Source organism: Caretta caretta, chromosome 3, assembly GCF_965140235.1.
Source record: "Caretta caretta isolate rCarCar2 chromosome 3, rCarCar1.hap1, whole genome shotgun sequence".
NCBI lineage: Eukaryota > Metazoa > Chordata > Testudines > Cheloniidae > Caretta > Caretta caretta.
Genome location: NC_134208.1, coordinates 8,981,926 through 8,995,069, shown reverse-complemented (window position 1 = coordinate 8,995,069; position 13,144 = coordinate 8,981,926). Strand labels below are relative to the sequence as shown.

General features: G+C 49.0%; 1 long non-coding RNA gene across 1 annotated transcript; it reads left to right on the top strand.

The window, feature by feature from the left end:
* Positions 1–388: 388 nt before the first annotated feature.
* LOC125634718 (uncharacterized) lies at positions 389–4,383 on the top strand. Its single transcript, XR_012667529.1, has 2 exons — positions 389–961; positions 2,594–4,383. It is a non-coding gene; the product is annotated as an uncharacterized LOC125634718 (long non-coding RNA).
* The last annotated feature ends 8,761 nt before the right edge of the window (positions 4,384–13,144 follow it).

Sequence of the window (13,144 nt, the reverse complement as noted above, 5' to 3'; positions counted from 1 at the left end):
GCGGTGTGAGGAGCTTGGGGCTTAGTTTGCGCCTCTGTGTTTGTGGATTGCATGGGCGGGGGGGGGGGGGGCTGGATGAGCTGCTGGATTAACGGCTAGGCTTGCTTAAACCTGTAAAACAAAATGCATTTGATTTGCAACAGCTCCCTCGCCCACTGAGCCGGCCAGTCCCCCTCCCACCCACCCATCCCTCTTCGGGCGCGGGCTGGAAAGAGAGGGCGAGGGGGCTCGAAAGAGGTAAAAGCTGGTCCGGGGGAGGGATGAGGGGGGTGGAACTGCTTGGCTCTCCCCCCCCCCCGGTTTGTATAGAGGGGAGCACGGGGCTGTGTGCGGTCAGTGGGGGCGAGGGGATGGAGTGTGGGGGGTTATAGACAGGATGTAGGGGGGGATACAATCTACCCCCCCCTTTCTTCTTCTTCTTCGCGATGGAGGAGTCTTTTGCCTTAGGGAGGTATGTAACCAGAGTGGATGCTACAGAAACTGTTTGGGTCTATTTTGTCTATTTCTCTTTCTTTCTGTTGCTCTCTCTCTCTTTCTCTCTTAATGATCTATGCTCATTATACTTGTGTGACCTTTGAAATCAAAGCCCAGTGTATTCCTAGTAAGGTGCATTGGCTGGAAAGGGATTTGGAGAGGGTGTCTGTAATGCACCCTGGCAATCTCTCTCTCTCTCTCTCCCTCCCTCCCTTCTTCCCTCCCTCCCTCCCTCTCTCTCTCTCTCTCTCTCTCTGCTGCATTTTGCATGAGCTATCTAGGTCATTAGCATTTTAGCGTATGCAAGACTTGACAAAGCTGATGAGAAGCCAGATGGGCCCCGCTCCTGTTTTTTTTGCACCACTTGGGACCTGAGCGAAAGGACTGACTGCAGCAGGCAAACGGGGAAGGTTTATTACTCTCACCCAGGCCCCTTTATTCCAGCACATCGGCTTTGCGGCAAAGCGCACCCAGTGCCTTGCAGAGGGTAGGTAACGGGATGACCCTGCAGCCACCGATCGCTTCCTTCTTTCCCCCTTTTTTCCCCTCTCCTTCCCTTCCTTTCCCCCCCCCCTTCCTTTTGCACGGCTGGCTGAGTGGGTGTCTGCAGCCTTGCAGCAGCCATTGCAGGGCTGTTCATTGTCTGTGTGTCTGGGGGAGCAGGGTGGGTGGGAGAAACAGGGGAAGGAAGGGTGACCCCCCCCCGCAATTGAAAAGAGACAGAGGCTCGCCGCAAACAGGAGCAAGGAGAACAAAGACAACCATTCAAATGCATGGCATGTTATCCCATTGTCTGTGTGTGTCTCCCCGGAGCGGGGGAGGCGGTGGGTGCGAGGGAGGTAGTGGGGGGGGGGGTGTTGCTTTTCTTTTTCTCTCTCTTTTTTTTATTCCCCCCCCCTTTTTTTTTTTTTTTTGATTCCTTCTTCCTCTTCCTTCCTCCCGAGGAAAGGCCCCTCTCTCCGTGTTCACAGCGGACCTTGATTTAAATGTCCATACAATTAAGGCACGCGGTGAATGCCAAGAACGAGGCTGAATAGCATCGATCCCAGAGCAGAGGAAAAGGCAGCTGCAGGGTGCTGCGCCAGGCTTGTGTGTGTGTGTGTGTGAGAGAGAGAGAGAGAGAGAGAGAGATACAGCGATTACACCGAGTCTGTCTAATCTAACTGTAATGCAATCTCTCATCTGTTCTTTGCAAATAAATTATACATCTATATGCCATAAAATATGCATATATATACATATTTGTGAGCCTTACACATACGTAAAGTATATATGTCTATCTCTATCTACATAGCTGTTACAGATATAGATATATAGATATATGCAATACTAATAGACAGATGCAATTGTGTATTTGTACGTTACATGGGGGTTAAAAATTTGCAAATGAGTTTCCATTTCTGCAGACGAGGGGACCTTTTCTTTCAAAAAAATCAGCCCCTTGACCATGTTTCTGTGGTGTGGAGGTCTCTGTCCCTTCGCCATCATCTCTCTCTCTCTCTCTGACCCCCCCCCCCCCCGCCCCCACACACACACGCTCTTTTACTGCAGTTAGCTCTGTTGGGAAATCAAATATTCAGCTGTCACAGAGATCTGGATGTGACATGAATCTAGTTACCGTAAGGAAGAGCTGCTCAGTGCAATGCCTCCCCCCCCCCCCCCCGTTTGTTTTAAATAGTTTGTTTTAAAATGTTAAATTGATCTTGATCAGGATGACTTGCTGAAAATTCAGGGGGATGGGGGAGGAGGCAGCCGGACCACTAGGGAAAGCCTTTTTCGGTGCCTGTTTTTGTATTTTCCCCTTTAATCCTTATAATGTAAATCAGAAGTGTCTGGGACAGATTTATGTCTGCAGGATCAGGCGGTGTGTAAATCTCTTGGAAGGATAAACATGTCATTTGTTTCCTTTGTATGGTAATGCTGCCCCCCCACCCCAACAGCTGCCCCAGCCATGCATCCTCGCTACAAAAGGTCCCAATTACGCTCCAGAAGTGACCCATCATCTGCCTCATTATTCCCTAGCCCAGACCCAGGGAAGGAGAGGGCTGGGCGTGGGGGGAGGTGGTGTGTTTATGTGTATGAGGAGCGTGGGGGGGGATGCAAAGCAAATGATTTACAGGATAGGAAGAAGAGGAGGCTGGAGAAGACCGGGCGAAGGCGGGTGGAGAAGAGGGATGAAGAATTGCACAGACAGAGGCGGGCGGACAGGACGCTGGAGGCCGCAGGGTCAGCAGAGTGGGTACGGAGCCTGCATGACACTTGGGTGTCAGCTAGTGAGGCCTAGCCTGGGGGGGGGGGGATCAAAGGGGGCGCAGACTAGAAAGGGTTTGAAGCCTGTGCGTGTGTAAATCTCTTCATCATTCAGAAGGATCCGCTCCCCTTCTATGCCCCACACAGGGGCAGCAGCAGTGAGGGGCTCCCCAGCTTTGGGGCTGTTGAAATCATTCAGTCCACAGCAATAGACAGACAGAGGCTTTAACCCGGCTGCCTGTATCTTACCGATCACTGGCTCGATGGCAGGGCCGGACACCTGCAGCCTTCTCTCTAGACACCGCCAGAGCTTTGGGTTTGCCAAGCGCCCTCCAGCCCCCCGCCGCCCTGCGGAGAAGGAGGCCGCTGTGAGACCCGCGAGCCCTGAGCTGGTAGGTCCAGACCCGGGTCCAGCCCAGGGTGCAGCTGGCTGCGGGGGCAGGGCAGAAAGAGGTTCCGCCTCTGATTTGGAAGGGGCCGATCCTGTCTGGGCTGTGGCCCGAGCAATTTCCCTTCCCACGTCCCGCTCGTGGGGGGCTGCTTGTTGCGCCCCAGGCTTCCAAACGCCCAGCTCCGGAAAGGGTTTTTCATTCGCTGTTTGTTTGTTTTTGCTGTTATTTCTCATTGCAGATGGAGGCCCCTGGACTAGCCATGTGAACGGGAGCTCTGACTCCTGTCAGCTTCTGCCTGGCTGGCGGTGCTCAAAGGCAGCGCTTTGGCATGTCACTGATTGCACATTACCTGCCCGAGTGTCTCCCCTCCCCAGTCGTTAGAAGGTAATTAAACACACACTTCCAAATTATACCCAACACCTTCAAGGAAGGGCCTTGCTGGGGGAGAAGGTGTCGGTTTTCTATTGATTACAGACAATTAACATGCATCCGAAGAAGTGGGTTCTAGCCCACGAAAGCTTATGCCCAAATACATGTGTTAGTCTCTAAGGTGCCACAAGGACTCCTCCTTGTTTTTGCTGATACAGACTAACACCGCTACCCCTCTGCAAAAATTCCTCTGGGTGTGGGACAGGTTTCTGCAACACACGATCCAATTCCCCCCCCCCTTCTCTATTAGTGGCAAGAATGCCAGGCTGGGCCCTAGGAGGAAAGGAAATAGTTCGTCTGAGCAGGAAATGCACCTGTCAAAACCCTTCTCCTCGCAGGCACTGGAAGATGCTTGCTCCAGGATGGAGAGGGCTGGGCGGGTGTGTAATCGACACAAACCGGAGTGGACTTAAATTCTGGGGGAGCACTCGATCGGAGGGGGTGTTGTATGGGGACAGGTGTATCAAACGTGTGTGTGTGTAGAGCCCGTTAACACACAGCCACATCCACAGCTATATACTCCGTTTATGAGGATACAATCACAGCGGGTATTTTCTGTGTTTATCGCGTTGTCTGCTCTACACACGCATTAAAGGTCTTCAAACTTCGCTTCCTTTTTTGCAACCATTTTTAAAAATCCCTCCCTTTATTTAATATGTTTTCAGTCCATGAGGTGTGTGTGTATGTGTGTGTGTGTCTGTGTGTCTGTGTGGTTTTGATTTGTTTTAATCTTTTCAGCTCCCAAAAGCCGTTTGCACCTTTGGGGTTTTTTACATTTGGTTTGGTTCATTTCGGGCTGTTGTAAACCAGGCACGCCAATAAAAGCTGATTCAGTGGTGTTCTGTATCCGTTTTCTTTGTTGCAAATAGAGACTTTTCGCCCGAGTTTCTCTTCTTTTCTTCTCTTTTTTAGTTTAAAGATGGGCCGCTGTTGGTTTGGGGAAGGGGAAGGGCTCAGATAAGCTGCGTGAAAGGTGGAAGGAGTCAGGTTTTTATATATAAAAAAATATATTATTTTTTTTTTAAGAAAACCCAAACCTAGATCGCTTTAAAAAAATCTTATCTCCCGCTTGGATCTTTCTTTCCCAAATATTTAGGCTGGGAAGGTGATGCAGACAAAGTTCAAACCTATTTTTCATGGGGAAGGTCAAAGGACCATTGGAAGTTGATGTCAAGGTCATTGTGGTGGGATTCATACCAAACATTTTTGTGTTTCTTGTAGAGGCCACAAACCTACAAAAATACACACACACACCCCTTTACAGTTAACGAATTTCCTGGTACATTTGGTCTCTAGATGATTATTTTTATTTTATTTTATCGCAGTCGGTAACCTCTAGTGTGGAGGTAGAAAACGGCACTTGGATTTAAGCTAAGCAGGGATTTCTTTCTCGCTATCGGGCTGTATTTCTGTCCAAATATTCTGGAAGAGAACGGGGACGAGCGGTCTAGCCAAGGTGTCCCGAGAATGGTACTTTATTTAGCGTATTTAAACTGCTGTTCGTTTCCCATTTATTTTTTTTTTAGTGCTTTATCTTTGATCGGGGAGTCTCTGTCCATTTAAACGGAAACGAAATGTCCCTCCACGTTCCTAGGGCTGCCTTTCATCATCGCTGGGCGCGCACTTCCCCTCCCTTGGGTACCAGTTAGGACGACAGGCGCATTTCCTAGTAGCACCAAATCCTTTCTAGAAAGGCCTTTTCGGGGGGGGATGTTGCGTTTAAAGGTGGAGAGGGAAAGACCCGAGCGGTGCTAAGATTGGTGATGTTGCGAGCTGGGAACTTCAAACTCGCCACGGGATTTGGACCCGCGGACGAACTTGGCATTTGGAGCCCAAATTCGCCGGTGTCTTTTTTAAAAAGTTAAAACAAAGCGAAAGAAAACGACCCCCCCCCCCCCTGCGCCCGAGCACTGCGGCGGGGCGTGTTTCTGTGGGTGACCAGGGCGCTGTCCGGTCTAGTTAGGGCTAAGCCTTCAGCAGCAGGTGGAAGAAAGGGAACGGGTTCCTCCCCAGAAGGGACACGAACCTGGCACGCCCGAGCAGGGTCCCTGGATGACTGGGCTAGCGGGCAGAATAACCTGTTTCCATTGCAGGGCAAAGAGACCCCAAACCTGGAGGGTGGGTTTGCCTTGGGTCACCCAGTTCCTGTGACACCTGCTTGACTCCACTGCAGGCTCCCGCCACCCAAACACGCCACCGGCAGCCGGGCAGCCAGGGGTGTGAGCAGTGCCCTCCGCTCCCGGCCCAGCTCCTTCTCGCCTGGCTTCTCCTCGCGCTGACCTTGCCGGGCTGCTCCCCCGGGGGGGAGCCTCGAGGCTCTGGCTGCAGCAGGGGCAGCAGCTTCGATGTGCTCCCCGCCCCTGCGGCTACACAAAGCCCCCCCCCCCCCACTGCTCCACTGACGCTCGCCCCCCCCATACATTCCCCAGAAGCTCCACTGTAAACACCCCCCACCCCCAGGCTCCAGCACCCCAGAAAGCAAACGCTGTAAATCCCCCTCCAGTTCCCATTCCCGGGGCCTGATCCGAAGCCCGGTGAGTGAAGTCATTCCGCTGACTGCAGTGGGCTTTCGATCAGACCCACAGCCCACCTTCCTATAGCCCTCCCCAGCTCACCTCCCCATAGCCCTCCCCAGCCCCGCCCCTCCAGCCGCACAGCCCTGCTCTCTTGCAGGGAGCAGATCCCTCGGGAAAAATCATCTCAGTCCAAAATATCCCCCCCCCCCAAAAAATAAATCATTATCCCTCCTGAATCAACCCGCAGTAACAAAGATCCTCCCACCCCCTTTCTAGTCCCCTAAAGCTTATTCTCCTGCATGGACTGCTCCAAAGGGGGCCAAGGCTCCTAGCTAGAGAGAGACACGCATCTCTGCAGCTCCAGGACTCCTGGCTTCAGCGCTGGGGTAGGATTCGTTCCTGCTGCGGCGGGGACAGGATCGGGCCCCTGAGGCTAATCCCTGCAAGGCAGGGACGCAGGACCCCCCCCCCCATACAGTTGTCAGGGATCTGAATCGAGGGGAGCGGTGCTGGGACTAGAATAAACCTGGCGGGGTTTAGAGACCTCCCTGACCCTGGGGATGAGCTGGACCCAGCTGCCTTTCTCTCTTTGGTGGAGGAGTAAGATATAGAAATGGGGGAGGGGGCACTAGGAGATGGGCTGGGTTTTTTTGTTTTTTTGTTTGTTTGTTTGTTTGTTTTTGTTGTTGTTGTTTTTTAACGCAGGGGGAGGCGAGGGTCGTTGCAATTTTATTCCAAGCAGGTCAGCTTTTAACGTCCTCCCACCCACCCCATTTCGATGTAAACATAAGGGTTAGAAACCTGCCAGGCTCCGGCCCCGGTTGGATTCTATGGGAGACTTCAGCAGCTGGTGTGAAGAGTTGATGCCCCGGAACAACCTTCAGGCTCTGGACTCAAGGTCAATTTCCTCTCCCCCCTGGGGAGGGGGTGGAGTGACTGAGCCCAGGGCAGGCTGCAGCCCATGGGGGCACAGGGGGTGGAACCCATAGATAAATAGGGACTGCAGATGCAGGGGGAGAGGATAGAGGGGAAGATAGATAAGACCCAAATACACTTTCATCTACAATTTTATTTCATTTTTATTCCTTTCCACCTCCTCGGCCTGTACCCAATTTATGTTGTATTCAGAGGCCGGTTTAATGTCAAAATGATCTTCTTCTAGGCCTCAGTGGGGGGTTCCCCCAACCCTTTCCCTCATAAGTCCCCACAGAGATTTCACTGCCTTAATATCCCCATTTGAGGCTCTGTTAGTCACCTTCCAGTGAGATAGCCAATCAGGAAGGATCAATGCAGGGCCCTGGCACTGGGAGCCTCCGTTCAAGGTCAAGTTCAGGGTTCTCCTTCCTGTAGTGGGGTTTGCCCATCTTTCAGTTTATTTTTGTTTCATGTCTCTCACCCCACCAAAAACAGCCCCACCGCCCCCCGCCGCAGTAAAACTGAGAGCATTCTAGGCTCCTTTTGATTAGATTTCAAGGGAAATCCTTTTGTAATACCCTGGTCACATTAATAATTTATAAATACATTAATACATTAATTCAATTCATTCAAATTTCTTAGATCTAAAAAAAGGAGAGTCCCGTTTTTCTTTAGCCTTTCCTGGACAGCACCTTCATTCCAGCAGAACTCCCTGTGTGTGCAAAGCAAGACAACCCTCAGTTATACATGATTCATATTTCACTCATGTGTTGCCTCCCCGACTTCTCCCTTTCCCAGCAACAGAATCACAAATCATCTTAAATGCTCTAAATTTAGAACTCCAGAGAGACTGTGAACAGTTGTTTTGATGATCTCATTGCTTTAAATAAAGGGGGTAAATAGAAAACCTGCAGTTCCTTCTACCACTATGGAATGTCTGCTCACCCAGGTACACCAGCACATGGCTTTACTCCTGTCCCTTTGCTTGGGCCTGTTGTAGAGAAGGTTGTTATTAAGGCACTTTGAAAAGAAAGAAACCCTGGATTTTAGCAATATTATTTCTACTGTCACCTAAATGCTCAGAGTCTAAAGAGTAGTCTTCAACTAACTCACTATCAGGAGTTGCAATTACAGATCAGAAAGACAAGGGGAATCAACAGAGCCAGGGTCTTCTGTTTGCATTTATTTGTTTATTTAAAGCCTAAAGGCCTAGATGAAAAGCTTGTATGCAAACCTCTAACCAAACTGCTTCAAGCTGGCTAAATTCTTTTTCACTGACTGAACAAGGCAAGGGTGTACGTGCAGAGAAAACATCATTTCCCACAAACAGGGCACGAGGAGGGGAAAAGGTTTAGATGAGTGACTTCTCCTCTTGTCGCTTACGTTTCACCATTGGACTTCTGGAAAGAGCCTCTCGCTTTCTGCATGCTGTCTTTCTACATATTGTGCATATGTGTATGCATATGGCTATGAACATAAGAACAGCCATACTGTGTCAGACCAATGATCCATCTAGGCCAATATCCTGTGTTCCAACAGTGGCCAGTGTCAGATGTTTTAGGTGGAATGAACAGAACAGGGAAATTTTGAGTGATCCATCCTGTTGTCCAGTCCCAGCTTCTGGCAGTTGGACATTTAGGGACACCCAGAGCATGGGGTTACATCCCTGACCATCTTAGCATGCAGCTGGTGATAGACCTATCCTCCATGAATGTAGCTAATTCTTTTTTGAACCCAGTTATACTTTTGGTCTTCACAACATCCCATGTCAATGAGTTGCACCGGATGACTGTGTTTTGTGTCAAGAAGTACTTCCTTTTGTTTGTTTTAAACCTGCTGCCTATATGTACACACGTACATATACACACGAGTCCTGATTTTCCATTGCCCTGCATGTTGTGTCATCATTTACACCAGAGCAAAAGCAGTGTAAAATGCTCTGAGTTTGATTTGGTAGAATTTCACACTCCATCTGCACCAGCACAAATGATGGCAGAAGGTGGTGTGCATTCTGTAGAACTAAAATCAATCATGAACAGATTTATCTAAGTTTGTATAGACCACTTATCACCATCACATCTAAACAGATCCTGGGGAACCATAATTTTTGACACCATTCTTCCCTCAGACAAAAAATAAATATACAGTAATATACAGGCTAGTGGGGCTAATACTTTAGCAAAACTCCCATTGACTTTCATGTGAAAAAGGACCACACAAGCAGGTCCACACTGCAGAGGGAACAATCTTGCACTGGCAGGTAGATGGTCTATGCAATTTTTTGGTGAGGAGGCCAAATAGGGACTTCTCCCTCTCCCGAAGCTATATTTCATGGTTCGCATTGTTCAGTAAATTCCCAATGCAGGAATGTATTCTTCTCCCTCTTCCATATATTTTTCTGTGATTTGTTAAATGTTTTGCAACATCCTGGTTACCTCGTTCTCCAGATTTTTTGTGGGCCTTTAGGGTTTTCACAAATAAATCATTGTGAACTACATGACAGAAGAAGGAATCTCTCTGATATTCATGAAGACATTTTTATAAAAAAAAATATTATTTGTTCAGGGGGGAAAAAAAATTTCTACAGCTACCGAACGGATTCTTTTATGCAGCAGCCATACTAAAGAGCTAATACCTGGCTGGATAATCTCACTGTTAATATGGATTCGCCTGGTTGAAGTTGCTGTACTGGTAATACTTTACATGGGGATGACAGAAGTAATGTGTGTGTGTGTGTGTAATTTTCTGTGTCAATTTGTTCCACTGTGAGTGTGAACCTTAAAAGTTATTTAATTTATTACAATAACACATAAAGCCTTTTAGAGCTGCAGACTTAGAAGAGGAAATTATGCACATAGGTTAATAACCTACAGCAATCTGACTGACAACTAAAATTAGACAAACACAGCAGAGTGATACGCTAAAGACTGTCACATTATGGGGATTCAAATCCAGACTGGTGAGGGGTTGTGTCACCGCGTGCCCTGCAACCCAGGGAGCCTTACAATGCTTGGCTGCTGTAACTCTCTGCCTAGGACACTCATAGGCAGCTTACACAAGCGTGCAGGTCACACCTTGAATGGTAGACAGCCCTGGCTTAGCAGATCGGACCCCAGCAGCAGACTGACTCTCAGATGTCCACCAGCCTTGGTTACAAGGAGCCCAACACATTTTCAGTCCCAATTTCCCCCAAAAACATCCACCCTGAAGTGTCCAGCCCTTTCCTGGATAGCTCAACATAATAAGGTTCAATGCTCCTGTAAAGAGGCAATATATACAGCAACTTATCATTTTAACCAGAGTTAAGGCTCACTTAAGTTAAACAGCACTGAGTTGGTTTATCATAAAAAATAAACAATTTTATTAACAAAAGAGCCTTTTATCTTTGAAAACTCATGGCGATCGGGGGAGGTCCCAGATGACTGGAAAAAGGCTAATGTAGCGCCCATCTTTAAAAAAGGGAAGAAGGAGGATCCTGGGAACTACAGGCCAGTCAGCCTCACCTCAGTCCCTGGAAAAATCATGGAGCAGGTCCTCAAGGAATCACTTCTGAAGCACTTAGAGGAGAGGAAACTGATCAGGAACAGTCAGCATGGATTCACCAAGGGCAAGTCATGCCTGACTAATCTAATTGCCTTCTATGACGAGATAACTGGCTCTGTGGATGAAGGGAAAGCAGTGGACGTGTTGTTCCTTGACTTTAGCAAAGCTTTTGACACGGTCTCCCACAGTATTCTTGCCAGCAAGTTAAAGAAGTATGGGCTGGATGAATGGACTATAAGGTGAATAGAAAGCTGGCTAGATTGTCAGGCTCAACGGGTAGTGATCAATGGCTCCATGTCTAGTTGGCAGCCGGTATCAAGTGGAGTGCCCCAGGGGTCGGTCCTGGGGCCGGTTTTGTTCAATAGCTTCATAAATGATCTAGAGGATGGTGTGGATTGCACCCTCAGCAAATTTGCAGATGACACTAAACTGGGAGGAGAGGTAGATATGCTGGAGGGTAGGGATAGGATACAGAGGGACCTAGACAAATTGGAGGATTGGGCCAAAAGAAATCTGACGAGGTTCAACAAAGACAAGTGCAGAGTCCTGCACTTAGGACGGAAGAATCCAATGCACCGCTACAGATTAGGGACCGAATGGCTCGGCATCAGTTCTGCAGAAAAGGACCTAGGGGTTACAGTGGACGAGAAGTTGGATATTAGTCAACAGTTTGCTCTTGTTGCCAAGAAGGCCAATGGCATTTTGGGATGTATAAGTAGGGGAATTGCCAGCAGATCAAGGGACGTGATCGTTCCCCTCTATTCAACATTGGTGAGGCCTCATCTGGAGTACTGTGTCCAGTTTTGGGCCCCACACTACAAGAAGGATGTGGAAAAATTGGAAAACGTCCAGCGGAGGGCAACAAAAATGATTAGGGGACTAGAACACATGACTTATGAGGAGAGGCTGAGGGAACTGGGGATGTTTAGTCTTCAGAAGAGAAGAATGAGGGGGGATTTGATAGCTGCTTTCAACTACCTGAAAGGGGGTTCCAAAGAGGATGGTTCTAGACTGTTCTCAGTGGTAGCAGATGACAGAACAAGGAGTAATGGTCCCAAGTTGCAGTGGGGGAGATTTAGTTTGGATATTAGGAAAAACTTTTTCACTATGAGGGTGGTAAAACACTGGAATGCGTTACCTAGGGAGGTGGTGGAATCTCCTTCCCTAGAAGTTTTTAAGGTCAGGCTTGACAAAGCCCTGGCTGGGATGATTTAGTCAGGGATCGGTCCTGCTTTGAGCAGGGGGTAGGACTAGATGACCTCCTGAGGTCCCTTTCAACCCTGATATTCTATGATTCTATGATTAAGTGGTTCAAGTATAAGGAATGAAGACGGAAGGAATTACGAGTAAAACAAAACAAAATACGCTCCGAAGGGCTGAAACGTAACTTAACAAGCTACTATCTGGGTTCGAGGTAAAATCTTACCACATGCTCCCAGCAAGATGACTCAAAATGGCTGACCACAGCTTTGGCTAGGACCTCTTCACAGAAGAACAAAGGGCTGGCTGGCTTCCCTTGTGTTCCGAAGTGAAAGAGATCTTAGGGGCTCTCTTCCCCTTACTCTATAGTTCAGTTCCCAAAGACTCCAACCCTCCCACTTGGGTGGAAGGACCCAATTTGCTCAGCTTGCAAAAGCACTCCCCTCCTGCCTCTGTCCCATGATGGATGCCAAAGGTGGCTTCTGTCCTTCCTTGTTATATCTCCCAAAGTTCAATGACTTGCTTCAGAAAGCAGGAAGCTGTCCTGTGTGCTCAGCTTGCTGTGACCACCAGGAAGCTGGCCTCATGCTGTTCTTCCCATGCTATGGGCTTCCCATGCCCTGGCATGTAAATGGGGCTTCCATTGTTTTGATTCTGCCATGCTTAATTTACACAGGAGACAGGTAAATAGCTGCCCTCGTCCTGTCTGGGTGGGAACTGCTCCTTCCTTTGTTTGACCACACACTTTCAAACATAGTATCAGTGAGTATTCATAATTCCTCACATAGTGTTAATAGGTACATTTCACAGTGCTATTAATCACCAGCGTGTTACAGACATTCATAAACAGAGCCCTACAGATACAAATTCATACCACAAATGCGGATATCCGGGGATCTAAATCCGTATCCGCGGAACTGCAGGGCTCTCCCAGGAACTGCCGTGGCAAAAGGAGCAGAACGTGGGACCGCCACTCCCAGGCCTGCAGCTCCTCCGGTGCGGCTGGACTGCCCCCAGCCCTGCCAACTGGGGCGGGCACCAGGCTCGCCGGCAGCTGTCCCTGGTCGCGCTCTTGTGTTCAAGCAGCGCACACGCCCCCAGACAGGAGACGCTGCGTGGAAGGGACGGGGGCAGGGCTGTGGGCGGTACAGGCTCCTGGCAACAGCGGCCCCCCGGTCTTCTCCTTTCGCCGCTGCAGCTCCCGGGATAGCCCTGCGGTTCCACGGATACCGATTTATATCTGCGGATATCCACATCCGCGGGTATATATTTGTATCCGTTTAGGGTCCTATTATTAAAAGACCTTACATGATACACTAATATCATATTCAATCAGTTGGTTCAATTGCTTATTATGTGAGGTGTAGGCCCCCCAGTTTCTCTTCTCTTCTGGGGTGTAGCCACACTGGGTCTTCTCCCCACCTT